Genomic DNA, 26707 nt, shown 5'->3' with positions numbered 1-26707 from the left:
AACTTTCAACACTTGTTTACCATCACCATGGCCAGTTATAGGCAAGAGTACATAACTCCATCAAGGATTTTGGCTGAATTATGGCCCCTTTCGACTTAGAAATCTTGGTTAAGTTTTTCGTACCAGTTGGTATTTTGACAAAGTCTTTTGAGATAAAGCTTTGAAACTTTCAACACTTGTTTACCATCACCATGTCCAGTTATAGGCAAGAGCACATAACTCTATCAAGGATTTTTTGTTTACCATCACCATATCCAGTTATAGGCAAGAGTACGTAACTCCATCATGGATTTTGGCTGAATTATGGCCCTTTTTTACTTAGAAATCTTGGTTAAGTTTTCCGTACCAGTTCATATTTTTTGTAAAGTGTTTGACATATGGCTTTGAAACATTTATCACTTGTTTAGTATAATAGTCTCTATCTGTGGGAAAGAGTACATAACTCTGTCATCTATTTTGGCTGAATTTTGGCCATTTTTGGACTTTGAAATTGGTTCTGTTTTCATACAAGTCCATGTTTTGTCAAAACTATTTGACATATGCGTTTTAAACTTTGAACACTTGTTCATCATTATGATTTCCATCTGTAGGCAAGAGTACATAACTATTTTGACTGAATTATGGCCCTTTTTGGACTTTGAAATTGGTTCATACATTGCCATTTAGTGCAAGACTTATCGAAATCAAAGAAATACAGGAACATTGTTTATCTAATCTATTTATTTCTTTTGTCTGAATATCTGTTGAAATATTTTGACCCCATTCTTCAATCAATTCTTCGAATAGTCGAGCGCGCTTTCATCAGACAGCTCTTGTTATTGACCTAGTGACCTACTTTCACATTTTTGAAGGTACAGGCTTCAAATTTGGACCACATGCATAACTTTGTGTTCCGAAATAAAATTTGACCTTGATTTTGACCTAGTGACCTACTTTCACATTTTTCAAGCTACATCCTTCAGATTTGGACCACATGCATAGCTTTGTGTACCCAAATGAACTTTGATCTTGAGATTGACCTAGTGACCTACTTTGACATTTCTGAATCTACAGGCTTTAAATTTGGATTGCATGCATATTTTTGTGTTCTGAATTAAAATTTGACATTGATTTTTACCTAGCATCTACTTTCACATTCCTCAAGCTACAGCCTCCATATTTGAAGCACATGCATATTTATGTGTTCTGAATTAAAATTTGACCTTGAAATTGATCTAGTTACCTACTTTCACATTTCTCAAGCCACAGCTTTCAAATTTGGACCACATGCACAGTGTTTTGTACTGAAATGAAATTTAACATTGATTTTGATCTTGGGCTAGTCTTGAATTTTGAACATTAAAAAATAGCTCAGTGGTCGGTGCCAAGATCACTCTGTGATCTCTTGTTAGGTTAATTAGTTAAAGGTCAAGGTCAGATTGGACCAGAACAGTAGGACTTTTACAGTGAGCTCATAATTTCTGCTCCTTGTGCAATTACTGAATGCATCAAAGGTGGAGGGGGGGGGGGGGCATTTCGTGTTCGACGAGCTCTTGTTACTGAATGGATTTGATTCAAACTAAAATAGTTGTTCAGCACTATCACCGATGCCATGTAACACAAGGTGCATAACTCTGGCACCAATTTTTCATGAATTATTCCCCCTTTTTACTTAGAATTTCAGGTTAAAGTTTTGATGCACTTTCGCTCTATCACTGTTATTACTGAATGGATTTGATTCAAACTTACAATAGTTGTTCAACATCATCACCCATAACTCTGGCACCAATATTTCATGAATTATGCCCCCTTTTACTTAGAATTAAAGGTTAATTTAGATGCATTTTCACTATTTCTCAGTTATTATGAAATGCATTTGATTCAAACTTGAAGTTGTTGTTCCACTTTATCACCCACATCATATGACACAAGATGCATAACTCTTGCACCAATATTTTATTAATTATGCCCCCTTCTTGCTTGGGTTATACTTGTATAGTGTTTTGATACACTTTATCTGTACCTCTCTTGTTACTTACTATTTTTGACACAGACTCGGGCAATTGTGCAATATCTTCATTCACCATTGGAGTTAATAAACACTCCAGTGACAGCTCCAGTTTCCTCAGATCAGCCCAGTTTCACTATCCAGCATCGAAATAGTCGAGCACGCTGTCTCCTTTGGCGGCTCTTGTTTGATTTGGAAATTGGTTCAATTTTCGTACAAGTCCATGTTTTGTCAAAACTATTTGACATCTTGCTTTAAAACTTTGAACACTTGTTTATCATCATGATTTCTGTCTGTAGGCAAGAGTACATAACCCTTACAGAAGAAAAAGGCCTGCTGCGTACTCTTGCTGTGTACATACAGCGTATATGATGCGTACATGATGTGTACTGAAATCAAGGGCTTTAAATAGTACGCAGGATATACACCGCACATACACCGATAGTACGTTTGTAGTACACTTTCGACATGCAAATGAGCTCTGCCGCGTACTACTTGCTGCGTACATGCTGTGTACTCCTGCGGCATACATGCTGTGTACTCCTGGCCCGAGTCCTGCGGCGTACATGCTGTGTACTCCTGCTGCGTACATGCTGTGTACTCTTGTGGCGAAACTGCTGTGATAATGTAAATTCCTTACCCCACCAACTTTCATACGCAAATGCTGATCATTTGGACAGAAAAAAAAACAGAAATAAGATAAGTGACATGCATCAATAAGTATTTACCCTTACCAAAATAATGTAGATTGATGTTATCAAATAAATAAGTGCTTTTCTTCATCCACTTTTCAATGAAATAAATCAATTTTTGTAGCATGTAATCTGGTAAACATTTGAAGAAAATGGCATAACTGCATCAAGGGGAAACAACTTTAATGCAACTAAATATAAGTGTTATGATTTATTATAGACGATGTGTGCGTAGTATGTATTTATTTTGATTAAAATCCATCTGAGAACAATCTGGGACTGGAATTATATAAGCATTTATACACTTTTATGTCCGTAAAAAGTAGCGCACCAAAATATTTTGGATAGATTTTTTCCAATGCGGCGAGCGCAATTAGCCAAAAACATTCTGAAAATATACGAGCGGCAAATCCGATGAACAGCTTTCTAATTTGGTGAGGCCTTAATGAGTTAACATAATGAGCATTAAAGCCTTTATAAAACATGATAGAATGGTGTTTTGCTTAAGAGTATTCAAATAACAGTGAGAGCTATTAATTCTTCTCATTCGGGCGCTAATGAGGTATTATGTTGGTAATTATTTCATGTATTACAAAATGTAATGCAACGAAGTTCAAATAAGGCTTTTCAATTATCCAAGTTAGAAAGCTCCAGGATTAATTCAAAATGAAAAAGGATATATTTTTACACTGCATGCAAGGTGCAGCTCAGAAATCACTAAGATGTAAGCTTCACAAATGAACATTGCAAATAGTTTGGCAAATTTTCATTGTTCAGAATACCGGTAATCTGAACTATTCTATGCTATTAAGATAAAAGTATTGCTTCCAAAAAAAAAATGTACAGATCCTTCCTGCATGAAGTGTACTTCAGACTTTTACCTAAAAAAATTCAAAGTATAAACACCAAAAGAAAATGAACAAGTCCCTCCCGCGTATATGAAGTTTACTTCAGACTTTAACTTATAAAAAAAAAACTAAGTATAAATGCCAAAAGAAATTGTACAAGTCTTTCCCGCGTATATGAAGTGTACTGCACACATTTCAAAGTATCTGCGGTGTACATGCAGTGTACTATAATTTTCTTGTACAAGTCCCTCCTGCGTACATGCAGAGTACTCCTTAAATTTTCAGAGTCTGTGCTGTGTACTTGCAGTGTATGTAAAATGTACTCCTCTGGCGTACTACTGTGTTCGCGGCATATACACAGCAAATACGCAGCATGTACGCCACAGAGGCTTGCTTCTGTAAGGGAACTCTGTCAGCTATTTTCGCTAAATTTTTGGACTTGGAAATCAGTGAAGATTTTAGTACCAGTCTATATTATGCCTAACCTGTTTGTCATATGGCTTTGAAACTTTGACCACTTGTTTACCTTCATAGTCTACTTACCTAGGACAAGGACTTGAGCTCAGTTATGGTCCTTTTCTGGACATAGAAATTAGTAAGGTTTCGCACACCATTCGATATTTTGTCTATCAACTGTTTGGTATATGGCTTTGACACTTTGAACACTTGCTTACCAACATGGTCACACATTGCATTATAGTGCAAAACTTATCCAAATCCACAAATGCAGGTACATTGTTCGTCTTATCTGTTCCTTTTCTTTTGTCTGAAAATCTCCGGTAATATTTTGACCGTATACTTATATCAATGCTTCGAATAGTCGAGCGCGCTGTCAACAGACAGCTGTTGTTAGGAGACGATCTTGGTACTTTTATTCCTATAGTGTTCCTGCCCTTCTGAGGAATGGCTTGTAATTGTCTCGGTCTTTTAATGTATAATTTGTATATATATGTATATAGATATTAGATGATATGGTAATATTGTTAAAGAATTAGATTTGAAACTGCCTAGCTCGATATGGAGAGCACAGATATGCGGATCATTTGGATGAGCGTTTGATACATATGACCTCTTGACGATTTGATAAAAAGTGGTATTGTAATGTATACAGCATTTCAGTTCTATAAAAGTGGTATTGAATACATATATCGAGGGCTCAGAGCGAAACTAGTCTATCTGCTTCTATTTCTATATACACTTAGACTAGTTTCGCTCTGAGCCCTCGATATGTCCTCTGACGATTTGAAATAAGCTGTATTGTAATGAATAAAGCATTGTAGTTCTGTAAAGGTGGTATGAAATAACAATGTGTAATTTATGTATATCATAATACCTAAAATTCCGGTTGTAGAAGGTGTTTTTCTTAGTTATTTCAAATATTCCTCTTTCTTGCTGTCCCCTAAAATGTGAAACCTAATACTAGTAACTTAAGTATGATATAATTGGATATGTTTGTAAATTTTACCATGTTTTTGTGTTACTGCTTTTTAGGTTGCATGTTGACTGCAACAGACTACTAACACATGTGTTGGATGCCACAGCTGACACTGCTCTAAAGGTAATAGACACCTTTTTTACATACCATTTATCCTCTGACAATTTAATAATAAGTGGTATTATAATATATAAAACATTGCAGTTTTAACTTTTTAACAGTGTAATTTATGTACATCTTAATATCTATAATTCTGGTTGTAGAAGGTGTTTTTAATTGGTTATTTCAATATTCCTCTTTCTTGCTGTTCCCCCAAAATGTGAAACCTAGGGTAAGTATTAGCTCACCTGTCACATCGTCACCTCAACTCAACAGTTGTATATCTTATTATAAATTTATAATAAGATACAACTTTGTTGCGTTGAGGTGACGACATAGTGACAAGGTGAGCTTTTGTGATCACCGTTCGTCCGTCGTCCTTTGGATAGGGAACTCTGCAATTGCAGAGCCATTCTTAGGTGTCCATTTCTCTTTCAGCTAGATAGGGAACTAAATTGTGTAGATAGGGAAGATCGGATAATGCGTCTCATATTGAAAGGCATTTGAAACCTTAACTATGCAGCCGGATAATGCCTCTCCTATGGAAAGGTATTTGAAGCCTGTAAGTATGCAGCTGGATAATGCCTCTCAAATGGAAAGGTATCTGAAGTCTGTAAGTATGCAGCTGGATAATGCCTCTCCTATGGAAAACCATTCGAAGTCTGCTAAAAAGAAATAATATAACTGGTCTTTAGAATCAAATGGGTGGTATCAAGAACAGTAAGTAATTGCAAGTTGTGAAAGAGGATCAGGACATTACATCGGCCAGGCTCACATTTTGAGGGTCAGTGAAAATTGTTTAAGCTACATCTCTTAAGCTACTGAGTGTTAAATTCTTTTTCTGAATGAAAATTGAGTTGTCTAAAAATTTGCAACCGGAATTACAGAGATAATGTTTTTATTGCAATATTTTTATGTTTTTGTCATAGATTTTTTTCTATTTTCAGAGGGATCTGTAGTTGGGAAAGCTGATAGTTATGTTTTCAGTTTTGTACATATTTTAATGTTATGACACATTTTAAAATCTGAATAAAATGAATAAATACCATTTTTATATACGTTATGATTGAATTGCGTGCGTAGGCGGCATTGTGGGAACGAGGGCGGGACGCGCGGTTTTTTTTCCATTGCTGTGGTGGATTTTTGGAAGGTGTTGATTTTTGTAGGTTTTTTGTTTGGAGGCAGTTGGTTTTTGTTTGGAGATGGTTTGCTTTTGTTCAGAGGTTGGACATTTGGATGATTTCTTTTAAGATCAAGGAAGCTGTGAATTCAGCAAACAAATAGATTAGTTTGTGTTTAAAGTATGATATAATTAGACATGTTTGTAAATTTTACCATGTTTTTGTGTTACTGCTTTTTAGGTTGCATGTTTACTGCAACAGACTACTAACACAGGTGTAGGGATGCCACAGCTGACACTGCTCTAAAGGTAATAGACACCTTTTTTACATACCATTTATCTTCTGACAATTTAATAAAAAGTGGTATTATAATAAATAAAACATTGCAGTTTTAACATTTTCACATTGTAATTTATGTACATCTTAATATCTATAATTCCGGTTGTAGAAGGTGTTTTTTATTGGTTATTTCAATATTCCTGTTTCTTGCTGTTCCCCCAAAATGTGAAACCTAGGGTAAGTATTAGCTCACCTGTCATATCGTCACCTCAACGCAACAGTTGTATCTTATTATAAATTTATAATAAGATACAACTTTGTTGCGTTGAGGTGACGACATAGTGACCAGGTGAGCTTTTGTGATCACCGTTCGTCTGTCGTCCTTTGGATAGGGAACTCTGCAATTGCAGAGCCATTCTTAGGTGCCAATTTCTCTTTCAGCTAGATAGGGAACTAAATTGTGTAGATAGGGAAGATCTCCCAAGTATAAGGTTATGTAAGTATGCAGGCGGATAATGCCTCTCCTGTGGAAAGGCATTTGAATCCTGCTAAAAATAATATAACTGGTCTTTAGAATCAAATGGGTGGTGTCAAGAGCAGTAAGTAATTGCAAGTTGTGAAAGAGGATTAAGACATTACATTGGACAGGCTCACATTTTGGCGGACAGTGAAAATTGTTTAAGCTAAATCTCTTAAGCTACAGGGTGTTTAATTCTTTTTCTGAATGAAAATTGAGTTATGCCTATTGCAACCGGAATTACAGAGATAATGTTTTTATGTTTGTGTCATATAGCTTTTTATTTTCTCTTTTTAGAGGGATCTGCAATTGGGAGAGCTGATTGTTTTTGTTCAGAGGTGGGGCATCCGATGATTTCTTTTAAGACAAAGGAAGCTGTGAATTCAGCAAACAAATAGATTAGTTTGTGTTTTAAGTATGATAAATTTTACCATGTTTTTGTGTTACTGCTTTTTAGGTTGCATGTTGACTGCAACAGACTACTAACACAGGTGTTGAATGCCACAGCTGACACTGCTCTAAAGGTAATAGACACCTTTTTTACATACCATTAATCCTCTGACAATTTAATAAAAAGTGGTATTATAATATACAAAACATTGCAGTTTTAACTTTTTAACAGTGTAATTTATGTACATCTTAATACCTATAATTCCGGTTGTAGTAGGTGTTTTTTATTGGTTATTTCAATATTCCTTATTCCTCTTTCTTGCTGTTCCCCCAAAATGTGAAACCTAGGGTAAGTATTAGCTCACCTGTCACGTCTTCACCTCAACGCAACAGTTGTATCTTATTATAAATTTATAATAAGATACAACTTTGTTGCGTTGAGGTGACGACATAGTGACAAGGGGAGGTTTTGTGATCACCGTTCGTCTGTCGTCCTTTGGATAGGGAACTCTGCAATTGCAGAGCCATTCTTAGGTGTCCATTTCTCTTTCAGCTAGATAGGGAACAAAATTGTGTAGATAGGGAAGATCTCTCAAGTATAAGGTTATGTAAGTATGCAGGCGGATAATGCCTCTCGTGTGGAAAGGCATTTGAATCCTGCTAAAAATAATATAAATGGTCTTTAGAATCAAATTGGTGGTGTCAAGAGCAGTAAGTAATTGCAAGTTGTGAAAGAGGATTAAGACATTACATTGGACAGGCTCACATTTTGGCGGACAGTGAAAATTGTTTAAGCTAAATCTCTTAAGCTGCTGGGTGTTTAATTCTTTTTCTGAATGAAAATTGAGTTATGTCTATTGCAACCGGAATTACAGAGATAATGTTTTTGTTTGTGTCATATAGCTTTTTATTTTCTCTTTTTAGAGGGATCTGCAATTGAGAGAGCTGATTGTTTTTGTTCAGAGGTGGGGCATCCGATGATTTCTTTTCAGACAAATGAAGCTGGGAATCAGATTGGTTTGTGTTTTAATTATGATATAATTCTACATGTTTATCAGTTTTACCATGTTTTTGTGTTACTGTTTTTTAGGTTGCATGTTAACTGCAACAGACTACTAACACAGGCGTTGGATGCCACAGCTGACACTGCTGTAATGGTAATAGACACTTATGTTTTACACAGAAAGCTTCAAGTTTGGAAAGCTGATGGTTGGTATGTGTGTGTTTTCGCTTTTATGTATTATGTATTAAATGTTTTAATACCTGTTTTAAAATGTGAATACATCGATATTCCATTTTTGTGTTTTTATGTTTGTCTTATGTATGCTGCGATAGTCTTTAATTTTATCTTTTTACACAGAAAGCTTGGTGCTTCTGAGGGATCTACCTTCCAGATTATGTTTACATTAGCAAGCTGATGGTTTGTGTGTGTCTTCTTTTTTTACAGGTATGTATAACCTAAAATTTTAACCTACCTTTTATAATATGAAAAGAATGTAAAGACATTTTTTTGGTGTTTTTTTTTTTTTTTAAATTTTTGTATTTTTGTTTTATGTATGCTGTTGTGTAACTTTTTTGTCTTTTTTTACATAGAAAGCTTGAAATGGGCATGCTGATGATCGGCATTTGTGTACTTGCTGTCTTACTAGTATGTATATTTTGATGTTGTTTTTTTTTTATAAATATACATAGATGTATAAATACCATATATATATTTTAATTTTTAAGTGTTTTTCGCTTTATCTGTGATATAGTTGCGTGCATAGGTTGCAATGTGTGAACGAGGGCAGGACGCGCGTTTTTTTTTTTTTTGTTTGCTGTGGTTTAGGTCTATATAATTCAGGTTTTAGGGTAAGTTTGTTTTTGTTTTTGGATAGGGAACTCTGCACTGACAGAGAAGAATTCTTAGATACCTTTCTCTTTCAGCTAGATATCAAACTAAATGGCTTAGATAGGCTTCAGACGAGCAAGGTGATGGTTTGTACTTCTGTTTTACAGGTATGTATATTTTGATGTTTTATAATATGAATTGAGTGTATAAATACCATTCTTGTGCTTTGCATTTTAGTTTTATGTATGCTGTTACAAATTTTTATTTTGTCTTTTTACACAGAAAGCTTCAACTTGATGTGTGTGTGTGTTCCGGTGTTTTCAACAATTTCAGTCATATAAACGGCGTTTAGTTGCTTGTTTGTATAAGTATGTTTTATGTATATTTAAATGTTTCACCACACATTTTAAAATATGTTTTAACATATGTTTTAAACTAATGAATAGAGTGTATAGATACCATTTTCATGTTTATTTTCATGTTATGTATGCTGTTGTATAATTTTTATTTTGTCTTTTTAACACAGAAAGCTGCGAATTGACAGGCTGATGGTTTGTATTTGTGCACTGTGTTATACCAGTATTTTTCATGTCGGCATAAAGTAGCAGTTGTTTTGTATTATTGTTTTTTTAGGTTGCATGTTAACTGCAACAGACTACAAAGACAGGTGTTGGATGCCACAGCTGACACTGCTCTCAACTAGAGAAATGAAAGTAATGGACATCTAAACTGTGTGTTTGCTCTGCCAAACTGAAGGTAACAGACTTTTGATTTATGTTCAAGGTTGCTTGGCAGTCAAGCTGTTTTGTCAGGATTGAAGTAAAGGATGTAAAGTGCTTGTGCCTGTGTTTTGTTCTAATCTGGTTGCTTTTTGTTAGGAGATGGAAAGTGTTCCTTTTGGATTTTGTCAAAGCAAAGTTTTTGTTATAATTTCATATTTTGTATGTGTCAGTGTTTTATAAAAAATGTTGTATTTGATTTTATATAAAGGTAATCTGTGTTACATACAGTATGCCACAATTTTAGTGTTTCTGTTTAACCTTTACCCTGCTAAATTCTAAAATAGACTGGTCCATCATTCAATTTGGGCAGTACCACTTATTTGAAGGGGTGTTCACTGAAAATTTAATGACTGAATAGCAAACAATGCAGACCAAGGTGATCCTGCACAAATCGCTAAAGCAGAATTACTTGCGACCAGAAGGCCAACAGTTAAATGTTGTTTTTTATTACGGTAGTAATGATGTCATACATGTGTAGACTGCATTTTACCATTTTGATGTAGATTTGTTGTCTATATTATTTATTTCACAGGCAAAGACTGATGCTTGTTGTCTTATTTTATGGTCATTATTAGAAGTGAAGTTCAAGCATATGTAACTTTGGACTATTCTGGCTCAGAAGAATATGGGGCTCTTGCCATCAAACCCAGAAGGAGCAATGACTGTTAAAATCAATACAGATTTTGCATTTTGCAAAGGATGAAGTTGAGGTATGTGTATAAGTTGTGCTTTTCACCAGATATTATCTCTGCTCACTGTAGTGTAGCCTAGTTCAAATTTCAAAGTGTTTGTTCAGTCTTAACATCGGGAATCGTACTTTAAAAGAAAAAATGCAAATACATAAAGTTTTAAAGCTGGACTTAATAACATGTTATGCATTATCTTGTTTCATTTATTTTCACTTTATTTTGTCCTCTGTGTAAAATGGTGCTAAATTCTGAGTTACTATGATTGATCAGTACTAGTGATTTTGTTACAAGACAGAAAATACAATATTGTTAACTGTTACAGGTACAAAATCTTTAGTTTGTATATACTGTACAATCTGTTCTAAATGTTTTAGGGTTACGAGGATGATGATGATAGTTTAAATGGGAAATGGTGATCAAAAGCACACAGTTCACATGATGATACTGGAGAGAATGGAGTGACAAGCAGATGGTATACATATATACTTATTTTTCTTTTTCCTTGTCAATAGCCAACATTACAGGATCAAGTCCCATCACTCTGACACTTATTTTGGGCAAATAATGCCCCCTTTTGAACTTTAAAAATTCTGGTTAAAGTTTTGCATGCATGATAATATAGAATGTAAATTGAAATTATTGCACTTGTTTGGGAAAATTTGGTTTTGCAGGTTATTATCATTTCAAATATTCATGTGTACTGTCTTTTTGACAGCTTTGTTTTGCCCTTCCACTCACATACATACAACCCTCACCCACCCAAACATAAACTCCCTACAAAAATTTCTTTCACTTTTAGTTGTGCCTTGGTATCTTGTCACCACAAAAGCTGTCACCCTCCCCTGTCTACAGCTGAATAGCAAACAATGCAGACTGTACCACACCCAGGCCAAACCTGAACACACAGTCTTTATATTTTATCTTCTTGTGCACATATTACACTGACAAAAAGATGTGCTTGATTGGCTGGTAATTGGGTGCTGTAAAATTCTCTATGGATACTTTTTTGATGAGTTATATCATTTCCATTTTTAGATCATCTGATTTTTTTTTTATTAAATGAGTTATTGTCATCACTTGAGCGGTGTCGGCGTCGGTGTTGCCTGGTTAAGTTTTATGTTTAGGTCAGCTTTTCTCCTAAACTAACAAAGCTGTTGCTTGAAACTTGGAACACTTGTTCACCATCATAAGCTGACCCTGTATAGCAAGAAACATAACTCCATCCTGCTTTTTGCAAGATTTATGGCCCCTTTTGGACTTGGAACATATCATATTTCTTGGTTAAGTTTTATGTTTAGGTCAACTTTTTCTCTTAAACTATCAAAGCTATTGCTTTGAAACTTGCAACAGTTTTTCACCATCATAAGTGGATGCTGTACATCAAGAAACATAACTCTATCTTGCTTTTTGCAAGAATGATGGCCCTTTTTAGACTTAGAAAATCATGGGTAGGACAATATTTCTGTTATACAAAAAAATCAGATAAGTGTCAGCACCCGCAAGGCAGTGCTCTTGTTAGTTTAACTGATTGGTCAAATAAACCCTAAGATAATTAGCTTGGATATATAGTTACATCCTTATCACGGCACCTTCTTAGATGTAAAAGTATGGGCATATATTGCTTGGTTTTGCTGAACTGTTGACGAGTTATGCTCTCTTGTTTACTTTCAGTAGAAGAAAAAGGCCAGCTGCAAACTTTCCAAGAAGATACAGTCCAGCAGTCAATTGTCCTGGAAGATACAGTATGGATGTGGATCTGTAGTAACTAAAGGTATTGTCTCTGTGCATTATCACAGAGAGAAATCATTCATTCACAGTAATATTGCAGAAAGAAAAAAAAATTAAATTAAATAGCTTATCTTAAAGTGGGCAAAATCATTTTTAGCTGGACTATTTGAAGAATAGCTATTCTACTCACCCTAGAGTAAGCGTAAAAACTAATGCAGATACTGGATTGAAGCTCTATAGATACTTTAACATTTAGGGTAATATTCCTGCTTCTGGAACAACAATTTGAATAGTCCAGCATTGGCTGTCTTACGGACAGCTCTTCTTTAGGTTTACAGTAGTTGTTTTGGAATTCAAAAATTTAAAAGGGTGAATTTTGCCCATAAAGAATGAAGGATTTCTAATGCTACCTGATTTAAGGTTTGTCTTTGATTGATTCACACTAGCACTTTACTTCATATTAATGAGAAGTGAATGGATGTGAATCTGAACAGTGACAGACTTGAAATCTGGAGGTCCCAAGTCCTCAGAAAAGCAGAGGGGAAATTGCCTCATTTTTTTTTTCAAAATCTTTTATTTACGTAATATGTGAATTGTTAATGAAGGCATTTTGTTTCTATTTTGCTATTTCTAGAAAACGTCATAGAAATTAAATAAATTTGACCAGTTACTTCTGTTGAGGAAGCTACATCCTGACAGACCCCCAGGTGTCATGACGAAGTACACCAAGAAATAACTTGTGCTCTGCCAGTGATGGGAAATTTGATCTTGTATATTTGAAAAATTGCTTTCAAGATTTTGACTTCAATGTTTTCTTAAGAAACCAGCTCCAAAGTTTTCATTTAAACTTCCATCACAGAATTCCTTCTTGCCATTTATATAGCTTTAACTTATGGTAATGAGCAACCAGTCACACTCTTCAATGGAGAAGACTGAATATTTGAAAAACACATTTATAAATTAAAGTTTTTAAATAAAAAATACCCCAGTTAATTAAAATAAAACTAGATAGTTTCTTTTGCTGTTCAGTGTATTTCAGGACTCTGAAGTCTACTATTCAGATACAAACTAATTTAAGGGCAATTCTGACAGTTGCTACTGAGCAACTTTTCCTGCAGTTTCTGGTCTGTTACGTAGTAATTGTCTTTTGGGGTTAAATACAAGGTTGAATTGTTGCAGACAGTATTGGATACTTTGAGTTAATTGAATGAAAATGTTTTAAGCTGGTAAAAAGCAACAAGGTTAGTTTATGTCAAAAGGGAAGGCAAATGCAGTGAAAACAGAGATGCACATGGGTGTAGCTAGGGGTCTGAGAAGATGTTTGCAAATCATTTTGAGGGGTACAGGGGCATATTGCTTTGGGAAGTTTTGTTTTCAAGAATGTCTGTCCAATCTGGAAGCATTTTCGCAATAAAACTGACCAAATTCGATCTATTAAATACCCAAAAGTTAGAGAAAATTTATTTTCTAAAGTGCCTATTACAGAAAAATAGTATTGCTATGTACATGTATTACTAACTCTTCCAAACACTTCGTGTCTGAAATCATTAGTTCTCCACCTCTGATTCATGTGAGGAAGTTGTCGGTTACTTGCGGAGAACAGGTTTGTACTGGCACAGAATCCAGAAACACTGGTTAGGTTAACTGCCCACCGTTACATGACTGAAATACTGTTGAAAAACGGCGTTAAACCCAAAACAAACAAACTTCCAAACACTTAAAATATAGATGAATATAAATAAATTACCCAAGAATGCTTTTGAATTGGCAGTATAGATACTTAATTTTAAAGTTGATATTCATAGATAAGATACTTTTTAATTACATATATAAGGTACGCCTACTTAATACATAATATTTAAGAATGACATTCACAGCATTCAGCTAACATGCAACAATTTCAAGCAAGTTTGTCAATAATAACCAGACTGAGTGTTAACACACTTGAAATTCAGTCTCCAATTTAATGTTATTTACAATTTCTTGTTGGCAAATTGTCATTTTCCCATTTCATTTCACAAGTCCATATATTTTTAGAAATCGTAATTGTGACGATGTAGGTAAAACATATCAGATAGTTGTCTTGTAAATAAGATTTTGCTTTCCATACTTTTATTGGCTACACTTTACAGAACAAAACAAAACTCGCTGGGATTAAAATAGATTTTACCGTACAATATACCCCTTAGCACTAATACATGAAGGTGATTAAATTTGTTAGTCACTGGCAAACCATCAGGTACCAGTGGCCATCATTGTGAAACCTTTACAATGCTTGTAAAACTAACTTTAGAAATTCCTAAGAGCGTAAGTTGTTCAAAGTTGGAGTTGACAAGAGGAGCAGGCTTTCCTACTGAAATGGCACAAAATTGACATTTTGAGTGTGTTCAGTTTTGGTATCTTAGACACTTCCATATTTAATGCTCACAGGTGAAGAGTTTTAATACTGTTAGTTAACTGTCTCAAACCAGCGAGTATTTGGGTTAGTCGTACATGAATCTCTAAGCATTCATTTCTACAATCTTAACCCGGCTAAATTTCTAAAATGGATTGGTCCATCATTCAACTTGGGCAGTACCACTTGTTTATCAGAGGGGTGTTCACTAAAAACTTACTAGACTGAAGAGCGAACTGGTTGCAAAGGCAGAATCACTTGCTGCCAGCAGGCTAAAGATTAAAAAAAGGATTTCCATTTGTATTAAAATCTATACATACAGATAGACAGAAAAATCTCCCATTTGAAAAATTTTGTAATGTAAGTATGTTAATTGAACATACTCGAAATGTCTGTTTTGTGCAATTAAAACTAACTGTGTGGAGACAGCTAACCAGACAAAGTATTTAAAGACTAAGAACATGAAAACAGTATCCCAATCCCTGTTTAAACTGCATTTTAAGGCTATACCATGTGTATGCAACAGCTTATTATGCATACTAATACCTTGTGACTAGTATTTAAGAAGACAGTATGTAAAGAAAATGAAGAATAATATATAATAGTTGTTACTGCTAGTTTCAATGCAAGATGTATGCATATTATAATGATTTATTTATACTTTTGTTGTAGGTTTAGGAAATCATATGAACCTAAAATATGTTAAATTTCTTAATGAATCCTTTTCAAAAACTGTTTAATCATATTTGTAACGGGTTTCCCTATTTCAATATTATAGCAGCATGTATTATTGAAAGCATTCTTTTTTTATTACCTCCCTTTATGGCTAACTTAAGTTCATGTGCAACAATGAAAATAGTTCTAATCACACATATATTCTCTATTTAGACAACTGCTTTATCTGCTTTTAATATAAAAGCTCTTTTGAACTTTAAAAGAGCCCAAATCCTGAGATATATTCCATACTCTTTCCTCCTTCGGACCTCTGGCAGTAGTTTTAACTTTTGGGTGGCATGCCATTCAGTAAGAATGTACTACTGATTTATGATAAATGTGTTCTAGATGAAATCTTTGTATTAGGTGTATACTTGTTGAAAATTATTAACATTGTCCATGTAACTTGATTCTCCACAGTGTTTTCTATCTCTGTAATGCATGGTGATGATGATGATGATGACAGACAATTAATAATGATGACATGGCTGTTGGGTGTATTCAAGCATAACAAAGGAAATGGACACCTTGTGGGAGTAAGATTGATTTACCAAGTATTGAGCAATGACAATGTATTCATCTATTTACTGCAAGATTAAGGCAGTTAAGAGCTTCAACATATTCAAAACACTAGAAAATAGTAATGATTAACTCGTTCTACCAAGTGTGTTTTTTATACGCTCGAAGGGACGTATTATTTTATACCACCGGTGTCCATCTGTCTGTCCGTCCGTTAGCAATTTCGTGTCTGCTCTGTTACTCTTGAACCCCTTGAAGGATTTCAAAGAAACTTGATACAAATGTTCATCACACCAGGACAACGTGCACAGCGCATGTTTTGGATGTCTCACTTCAAGGTCAAGGTCACACTTAGGAGTTAAAGGTCATATCACTTTGTTTCGTGTCCACTCTGTAACTCTTGAACTGCTTGAAGGATTTCAAACAAACTTGGCACAAATGTTCACCACACCCAGACGACATGCAGAGCGCATGTTTCGGATGACTTGCTTCAAGGTCAAGGTCACACTTAGGGGTTAAAGGTCATATATGATTTTGCTTTGTGAATATTGTTCTGCATTGCAGTGCTCTTGCTTTTATTTGGCAGATCCCTTTTTAGCTCGACTATACAAAGTATGGAGAGCTATCCTACTCGACCTGGCATCGGCGTCAGCGTCCTTCCGCATCCGCACTTTGGTTAAAGTTTTGATGCACTTCTCTTTATCTTTGTTATTACCTGATTGATTTACTTCAGACTTAAAATAGTTGTTCCTCATTATCACCCATATCATATGGCAAAAGGTCCATAACTCTGGCACCAATAATTCATGAATTATCCCCCCTTTTTACTTAGAATTTCAGGTTAAAGTTTTGGTGCACTTTCACTCTCTCAGTTATTACTAAATGGATTTGATTCAAACTTAAAATAGTTGTTCAACATCATTACTTACATCATATGACCCAAGGGCCATAACTCTTGCACTATTATGTCATGAATTATCCCCCCTTTTTACTTATAATTTCAGGTTAAAGTTTTGATGCTCTTACACTCCAACTCAGTTATTACTGAATTGTTTTGATTCAAACTTAAAATAGGTGTTCAACATTTTCACTCTCATCATATGACACAAGGGCCGTAACTCTAGCACCATTATTTCATGAATTATGCCCATTTTACTTAAAATTAAAGGTTAATTTTGATGCAGTTTCTCTATATCTGAAGTTATTACAAAATGGATTTGATTCAACATGACACAAGGTTCATCACTGCATCAATATTTCATGAATTATGCCCCCCTTTTTGCTAAACATTATACTTAATATTTACTTTTTTGATCCTTATCTCTCTTATTAATTAATACTTTTGACACAAACTCAAGCTATTATCCAATATTACATCCACGTTGGAGTCATTAACCACTCCAGTGACAGCTCCAGCTTCGTCAGATGTGCCCAGTTTCACTATCCAGAATCGAAATAGTCGACCGCGCTGTCTCCTGTGACAGCTCTTGTTTGTTCACTTACATTTTTTTTTTTTGAATTACTTCCCTTTTATTTTACTATAAATAGCTTATTTTAAAAACTTTTTATTATTGGTTGTAGGGAAAAACCGAGACCACTTTTCTGTGGTACAAGATGGATGGTACCTCCAAATTTTAGGTGTATTTTGACATACCTATACCTGGTAAGGATTTTTTTGTGGACTTAGAATATTTTTTGTGGACTTCGATTTTTTTTTTTGAATTTCTTCCATTTGTTGTTCCTGTCCTTTGGGCTCCAACAGTCAAGTCTTTAAATTTTGCTCCCATCCTCTGATGTAACCCTTAGCGTATATTGCCCCTCTTGGCGGAGCTCTTGTTTTCCTTAATTATAACTAAATCTATCATGTAATTATGCACATTTGGGGGGTCAGCAGCTTTTCTTGTCATTTCTTTTTCAGTAAAAAAATTTTTGAGGGCCACCTCCATACAAAAAAAATCCATTTTATCTGAGAATTATCTGAGAAAGTCCAATATGTATGGTTTTGTTTTAATATCAAGTAAATATCATGTGTATCATATATATCATATAATTATGCATTTATGCATTTACTGTGTATGTACTTGTATTTGCTGGATTTTAAAAATATACATTGTTGAACTGTATAATCTCATAGTATACATACATACTGTACGGTTCAAAATATATATTGTTGTATTGTATTATTTCATAATTTCATATTATATATTGTAACCATATATATTGTAAGGTTAATAGGTGGATGGCTCTCTGACCCCTGTTATACCAGTTTACGGGGATAATAAACAGGGTTACCATTTGGGCCTCAAAAAAAAAAAAAATAATAATAATAATTATGCACATTTGACAGTTTAAAACAATCGAACAATAATGATCAATATATAATATAACAGAAATATAAAGTTGAACATAGTATAATAGAAAGTCTGCACTAGTGTAACATTTTTGTTGTTTACCATTTCAGAGGAACGTGGAAGTCGGATCATACTGGAAGATTAAGTGTTTGCCATTTAGGAGCCAATAAAGTCCCTCCCTTAGGATTTGATCCAGAACCTTCGTAAAGTTTCTTACATGACCAGGAAGTCTTTCCGAAAACCAACACCTGTACCATGGATATTAAAGGACTATGCAACTTTTAAATCAAATATGGCGTTTGGTATTCTGGAGTCTGGTACTGACTGGAGTCTTTCACAATTTCAGTAGAGATGTTATTGAGGAGTTTAGGGAAATTCTCATTTATGATCTTGGAAACATTTTAACAAACTATGAACTGATACAGAAAAAGGAAAATTAATGTCAAAGCAAATTTTGGTACACAGGAGCACTCTAGAAAGTTGATGTTTGTTGCATATAATTCATCATGGACAGCAAACTTTATATATTCTCCAGATTATAAAAGTGACATTAATTGTGTAATAAAATAAGCAAATAGTTTTGAAGTTTGTCAGCTGATAAAACTGTGTAAGCGTAGGAAGACACATCAAAAGAACTTGGTGTCTTTGTGTGGGGCCACTTGCTAAAATAATTTCATTTTACCAAAATGTTACATTTCAACTGATATTTAAAAGCAATTTCACAAGTATATGCTTCTTAGCAGCAAAATCAAATAGATTGATTATTCAACATACTGTTAAAGTTGTGAATTAAGGGTTTGAACGGTGTATCTTGATGTACAGACACTAGGTAGTTCTTTAACCTTTAGCTTGCTAAATTTCTTTAATGGACTGGTTCATCATTCAATTTGGGCAGTACCATTTATCATTTGAAGGGGTGTTCACTGAAAATTTACAGACTGCAAGGATGTGCAGGCTGATCTTGGTCTGCACTGGTCGCAAAGGCAGAAACACTTGCCGCCAGCAAGCTAAGGGTTTAAAGATGCCTCAGTTGATATTCATATATCTCGAGGTGAACATTTTTCATATCAACCTCTTAGTAATGTAACATTTATTTTATTGTACCGAAAACATACAGAAGTCAACACATTGGAAAATCAACATATGAGTTAAAAGATTTATTGAAATTATCATTAAAAGTTAGACTGTTAACACTTATTTTTAGCTTAAATTTTCGAAGCAAAAAGAGAGCTATTGCAGTCTCGCCTCAGCGTTGGTGTCGCAGTTGGTTAAAGTTTATGATAAAGTCAAATATGTCTGTTACTTTCAAAGCTATTGACTTGAAACTTAAATAGTTATTTACTATCAAAGTCTACACCAGGAGAATCAATCCTCATAACTCTGATTTGAATTTTGACAGAGTTATGCCCCTTTTTAACTTAGAATTGTTTGGTTAAAGTTTTTGATAAAGTTAAATATCTCTGTTACTATCAAAGCTTTTGACTTGAAACTTAAAACACTTATTTACTATTAAAGGAGAAACAATCCCATAATTTTGTTTAATTTTGACAGAGTTAAGCCCCTTTTTAACTTATAATTACTTGATAAAGTCAAATGTCCCTGTTACTATCAAAACTTGTGACTTGAAACTTAAAATAGTTATATGCTATCAAAGTCTACATCAGGAGAAACAATCCTCATAACTCTGATTTGAATTTCGACAGAGTTATGCCCCTTTTTAACATAGAATGTTTCGGTTAAATTTCTATAAAGTTTTTACTGGCATAGCGCTAATTCGGAGTCAAGCACTGAGAAAAGTGAAGCGTGCTTTCTTTCGGATAGCACTTGTATTAAAGACAGTAGGAGTCTTAAATACTGGACAGCACTCCAAAAATTTGCTGAATTTACTACAAGGTTTTAATGCTTCCTGAATGGGTGGGGGCGTAGTTGTCACCTTGTCCGTCTGTCCAAATTTGTGTCATTCATATCTCTAAAAGTATTTGACCCAGTCATCAAACCTCGCATGATTGTTAATCAGTGTGAGATGGGACCAGGGGTTTTAATTTGGATCTCACACAGTCAGACTAGAGTTATGGCCCTTGACTTAATGTTGCATATATCTACAAAATTTGCATAGTCATGAAATCATGTAAGAGTACATGTATTATCCATCATGTAATTTTGTGCACTTGAGTTTTTGTGTGTTTTTTTTTCACTTTGCAAGACCAGAGTTATGGCCCTTGACTTAGTCGAAAAATCAAAGTTTTATTCAGCATGTATGTCAAAATTTATTTGATCTAGAGTCATTAAACATTAGAGGATTGTTTTATAGCCTATGAAATTTTGCTCCGGGTGTTCTCTTTGGGATTTTACTCAGCTAGGCCAGAGTTATGGTCCTTCACCAAGTAAAAAATACACATAAAGTTCCTAAAGGTTTTTGTTGCAAACAATTTAAAAAATATGTAACCTTTAGTCATAAAACCATATACAGTGACAGGAGTGGGGGGGGGGGGGCACTTGTGTCATATAGACACCCTATTATAAGACACAAATCTAGTTTATTTTGATGTGCCAGAGCTTGCACTACATTTATAACTTTCAACATTTTCAAGAAATAGTCGAGAGTCATAAAAAAACATGTAGATACAATCTGTATTTTGGGAACAACTCTGGATCATGCACATACATTTAGATACATTGCAAAGATAGTCATACATATTTAGAGTTGTGTTTTCTCAACCCTTGTTACTTTAAACAATAATTTATACAGTTAATGATGCCCCATTTGATGCTTAAACATTTAGTACTTTAGCAGTCACATAGTATGACCACATATCCAAAGTGCATTATAAATTAGCATGTGTTTCTTTTAGTCATCTTTGTTTTGGTAGAAAGCTTTCTTGTTTCAGTTTGTACTTCCTGTTTCAAGTTGTATTTCCTATTCCAGGTGGTATTTCCTGTTTCAAGTTGTTTTTACAATACTCATTTCTCTGTAAAACTGTTTAACTTTAATGAATAGCTGAAATTATTACTTTTGTGGCGGTTTAGTTTTCACTTTAACCCTTGCCATGCTGGACAAGATTGGTTCTGCCTTTTGTGACCTGTGTAGATCATTATCAGCCTGGACATCCGTGCAGTCTGGTCATGATCTGCAGTGTTCACTATTCATTCAGTATCTTGGGTAAGCACCCCTTTTAACAGTTAATTGTACTGTCAAAATTGGAAGATGGACAAGGGTAAGGTAAGGGTTAAAGCAGATAGTGTATTAACAGTAAATTTACATTTTACTCTGAAATCAAGACAATTTGAAAGTACAGTTTTAAAAAACTTCTGATAAAACGAAGACCGTTCCAAACAGAAAAATTTAACTTAGTGAGGCATTTTAGTAATCAGCAGCAGGGGACAAAACATTTAAATCTACCCAATCATTCTTTTTGATGCTTGCAACATCCAATTTTCCACTGTTCGTAATTCTTTTGACTGCAATTAAAGTTAAATAAAGTAAATGATCTGATAATATTTCAGTAAATATATTGCAAACAATCATTTTTGTCTTCACACTGTTATTTGGCAGTAAATGTTACTTTAATTGAAAAGATTAAAATATATGTCTGGTTTTAAAATTGTTTCTATATAAGAAAACATTTAATTTACACTTTTCAAAACCATTTCAGTTAGTAAGAATCTCTTAACCTTCAGCCTGCAGGCAGCAAGTGATTCTGCCTTTGCGATCAGTGCAGACCAAGATCAGCCTGCACAGATGTGTTAGTTAGTAAATTTTCAGTGAGCACCCTTTTGAATAATAAATGGTACTGCCCAAATTTAATGATGGACCGGTCCAATTTAGAGATTTAGCAGGCTAAAGGTTAAAGCTGCTGTCTCTAGATTTCTGTCAGATTTATTGAAATTTAGAAAATCTTATTAATAGTTAGTAAATTGCAATAAAAAGAAAATATAAAATGATTAGAAACTTTTTGTCCTTTTCATATGCATAATTTATATATATGTAAAACACACATTCAGTCAGCATTAAACTAAAAACTCCAGTCATGCTATTGAATACATGCAAAATAAAAGGAATTTAGCTATATTTTATATAATACAACCTAGAATATTTACGTAACAATACTGGTTTATAGTTTAACCCTTATCATGCTGGACACGGTTGATTCTGCCTTTGCGAGCAGTGTAGATCATGATCAGCCTGCACATCTGTGCAGTCTGATCAAGATCTGCACTGCTCGCCATTCAGTCAGTATCTTTTTGGTAAGCACTCCTTTTTACAGTTAATGGTACTGTCCAAATTGAAAGATGGACAAATTCATTATAGAAATTGAGCAGGGTAAGGGTTAACATATCTAATGCCAGTTGCTGCTTTTAAAATTGAAATTTAAATTTTCATCTTGAGGCATGTTCCTATATAACAATCTCTTTGAAAAGTAAACAGATAAACTCTTACTTTCTTCGTAGTTGTTTGATTTATGGTCTCATTTTCTGGCTCACCAAGCAGGAAATGCTAGGGGTGAGCTATTGAGATCACACATTGCCTGTCGGTTGCATGTTATCTGTCCATCCACAACATCTGCTCTGAAACCATGTGATGGAAATTATGATGTTACTTGGATGCTCCCCTACCAAAATTTTTCAAAGGATCTTACTCAATTCAGGACTATTGTTGCTATCATCACAACAGGATTTATTAAAATATCTTCTTTACTGCAAGGCCTTATTTGGTATGCAGCAGTATAAACTGGTCCTCTACCAAGTCCTCTGGGGGTGGAGGGGAGGAGTAAATTTTGGCCCCACCCAGAAGTCGCTTGTTTATAAGAAAAAATTAAAAATATTGTCTGAAGCTGTAGGGCTCAGAGCTCAGATATTTGGTATATAGCAGTCTAGTGGACCTCCACCAAGTTTGTTTCAATCAAACCCAAAACTGTCTGTGTCCTTTGGATGACTGAGACACTTCCATAATTTTTCCAGTTTATGATAGATCACAGCCATCAGGAATTACCTTAGTTCAGTTTGGGATGTTGTACACAATAGAAAATATATCCAGTCACTTCAACTTGGAGTTAAATGATTAATTGAAAGCTGGGAAGTCTTTCCATTTGGTGGGTGTTAATATTAACCCTTATCCTGTGGCAAGTGTTTCTGCCTTTGCGACCAGTACAGACCAAGATGATCCGTGTATGCACTGTTCGCTATTAAGTCAGTAAATTTTCATAGAACAGCCCTTTGAATAAAAAATGATATTGTCCAAATTGAACGATGAACCAGTCCATTTTAGAAATTTAGCAGGGTAAGGGTTAATTTCCAAGTGAGTGTATCTCATGCAAGGTAAAGCTCTGAAAAAGTTGACCACATGGAACTCTGGTTTGGTTCAGCAGCACTAGTCCCGGACTTCATCTTTAATCATCCATCTTCATAGAAACCCCTGGTGTGAACTGAACACATTACCTATTAACAATTTCATCACAAATGAAAATGAGCAGGAAAAATTGGCTAGTCTCAGGTATGAATGAGCTCAGTTGAAGTTTGTCCAGTAAGTAGCCAATAAAAGATACTATTCACATAATTTTTAGAGACCACATACACAATATTTGGTTTCTTAGGCGAATTTGAGTGTGTGTTATAACTGTTCTGTATTTATATGTATACATGTATTATGACTTCTGGTTAAACATATTTCAAAACGAAAATGAATACGCACAATACTGTCGCGGAATGTTAAAAAAATCACTGTATCACAATATCACAATACATGTATCTACACAGCATTTTATAACTTTGATGGGAGAATACATTCATTTTCACAACTTTGCCAAAAATGAGTGTGTGTGCGTGTGTGTGTGTGTGTGTGTGTGTGTTTGGGTTTAACGTCTTTTTCAACAATTTTTCAGTCATATAAACGACGGTGTCTACTTGTAGCAGGGAGCACAATGCCCAACATTGCGGATAAGTATGGTGATATTGTGGAAATCCTAGATGACTTTAAATCTCTTCTATAAACAGTCTATGAAGATGCAGGAACAGATTTTGATCAACTCACATGGGAAAGACTTCCAGCTGCCAAGAATCAACAAGCTGCCACAATGACTCTATCAGAGAAATCTGCTCATTTAACGCCAATGATTTTTCAATTATTTCACCTCCAGATAACAGTACTGACCTCTTCTATCAGATTCTATACATCAAACACCAAGCCTTTCATGTTGCATGCACAAAAGATTTGCCTTACATGGAAAGATACCAATGAAAACGTTAAAAAACGATAACAACAATTGTAAGGAACTGGCAGCATCTATGTGAAAGCAGCGTTCATGCTCTTCAATGTGTACGACACTAACACTGCATTGAATATGGACTTGCCTAATGTACGTTTTACTTATTTATGGACAGTTTGTTAATCCTGGAAACAAAATGAACACACACAAACCAGTGAATCTCCAGATAGAGTACTAGGTGAGACTGATTAAAGGTCATTTAAAGGCTTTGTGCTGCAACTATGAAAAAACGAAGTTCAGCATTTTTTTGGAATGCAAGAAATCTGTGACAATAATAACACCAAAACAAATGTTTTTAAACATATTTTGAAACAAGAATTCAATCAGACCACATTTTAAACAAAGACATTATGAGCCTTTAAGCATTTGTGCTCAAAAGTTTTTAGGGTTAGAAAAGTGAGTTATTTGTTCCTTTAGTTCCCGTTACAATTATCTCCAGTACCTGAAGCCAAAAATCTACAAACAGTATGAAATTCTAAAGGTCATTATAATTTAGTCGTGCCATGAGAAAACCAACATAGTGGGTTTGCGACAGGCTGAGCATGGATCCAGACCAACCTGCGCATCCGCGCAGTCATCCGCGCAGTCTGGTCAGGATCCATGCTGTTCGCTAACAGTTTCTCCAATTCCAATAGGCTTTAAAAGCGAACAGCATGGATCCTGACCAGACTGCGTGGATGCGCAGGCTGGTCTGGATCCATGCAGGTCGCAAACCCACTATGTTAGTTTTCTCATGGCGCGGCTCATATCATACATTATTTTTAGACATGAATGACAAATAGGATAAATAATGTGAAATGTGCTCATGAACAAAACTGTACAATAAACTGATGATATCCTGTAATTTCATTAAAATTCATTTGATAACAAGTCATTTTTATTCAATTTTTTTATTGAGTAAACAAAATGTGTAAGAAGATCCTTTGGAAGCATAGAATGCATTTACCAAGAAGAATAATAGCAGGACTTGGTTTGAGGGAGTCTGTTCACGAGAGATAATTGAAAGTGCAACACCTCTCACCCCCTCTAGCGCCTGCTTAAGTGGAACTCTATTACCCAGGTATTCAATGGACTCTATGATCCCTGAGGACCAGAAAATATAACAATACTGAATCCAAGTACGGGGAGTCTTTTTACATCCGTCACACGGCACAGTTAAATACTGCTGTTGTGATAGTCAATAAAATCTGCAAGAAGATCCTTTGGAAGCATAAAGTGCAACCAAGCAAAATAATTGAAAACTTGGTTTGTTTGAGTTTGTTTATGAGAGGTTATGGAAATTGCAACATGCTGAGGGGCTAAAAATTGAGGGCTTAGTACAGAATGGTTGTAACTCGTATAACCTAAAAAAACTCATCAATCCCACGGTATTGTATTGAATTTAACTATAAAAAATAAAACACAATCTTTGGTACCATTCCCTCGGGACCGCAGGTAAGACTGAAGTCTCTATTTAATATGATTCCCAATTTTGTTCTAAGAGAAACCACAATACAACAGACTGCATATTTTTATTATATTCTATTACATTTTGTACTTGACAAATTTTGACTACAAAAAAAAAGTTTGCGTGTTAAATCATATCTTGAACAGTCTACAGATACGAGTTTGATGTTACACTTGGATTAAAACAAGGGGTCTTCAATGATATTCATAATTGTACAGATTCCAATAATCTGACTGGAAATGACTTAAAGCAGTAATTGCAAAATATATGTTACTTTTTGCTGACGATATAGTCTTGTTTACCAGTCGTATCCCCCTAGTTTTCAAGTGCCACTTGAAATATTCATCAATATTCTATTTAGTGGGGTCTCAAGATTAACAGGTGAAAAAGACAAAAAAAAAAATAAGTGTATGTTTGAAAAAAAGGAAACATGTTAACAATTTTAAATGGTATTGAATAAAAAGAAAGTTGTAATTGTTGATAACTTGTGCTATCTGTGTGTAAAAAAATGAAAACTGCTGTTAAAGTTCTTTAGGACCTGTTGAAGCCTTGAGAGCATGTAATAATTTTTAATTTTCAGTAGATTCAACCTTGATGACCAAACTTTCCCATTTTGACTC

The 26707-nt window shown here is 34.6% G+C and overlaps 1 long non-coding RNA gene across 4 annotated transcripts; it reads left to right on the top strand.

Moving 5' to 3' along the window:
- Positions 1–8018: 8018 nt before the first annotated feature.
- On the top strand, positions 8019–20846 carry LOC128545925 (uncharacterized). 4 transcript variants are annotated; one of them, XR_008371742.1, is made up of 11 exons: positions 8019–8581; positions 8729–8815; positions 8962–9016; positions 9295–9366; positions 9833–9955; positions 10514–10691; positions 11045–11142; positions 12342–12441; positions 15928–16043; positions 17608–17689; positions 18488–20846. It is a non-coding gene; the product is annotated as an uncharacterized LOC128545925 (long non-coding RNA). The 4 variants fall into 4 exon arrangements; XR_008371743.1 differs by lacking the exon at positions 17608–17689 and having other exon boundaries at positions 12345–12441; XR_008371740.1 differs by lacking the exon at positions 17608–17689.
- The last annotated feature ends 5861 nt before the right edge of the window (positions 20847–26707 follow it).

The sequence above is a fragment of the Mercenaria mercenaria genome, chromosome 7, assembly GCF_021730395.1.
Source record: "Mercenaria mercenaria strain notata chromosome 7, MADL_Memer_1, whole genome shotgun sequence".
NCBI classification, from domain to species: Eukaryota; Metazoa; Mollusca; class Bivalvia; order Venerida; family Veneridae; genus Mercenaria; species Mercenaria mercenaria.
Note: the sequence above shows the minus strand (reverse complement) of the source record. Positions and strands in the feature narration are given on the sequence as shown.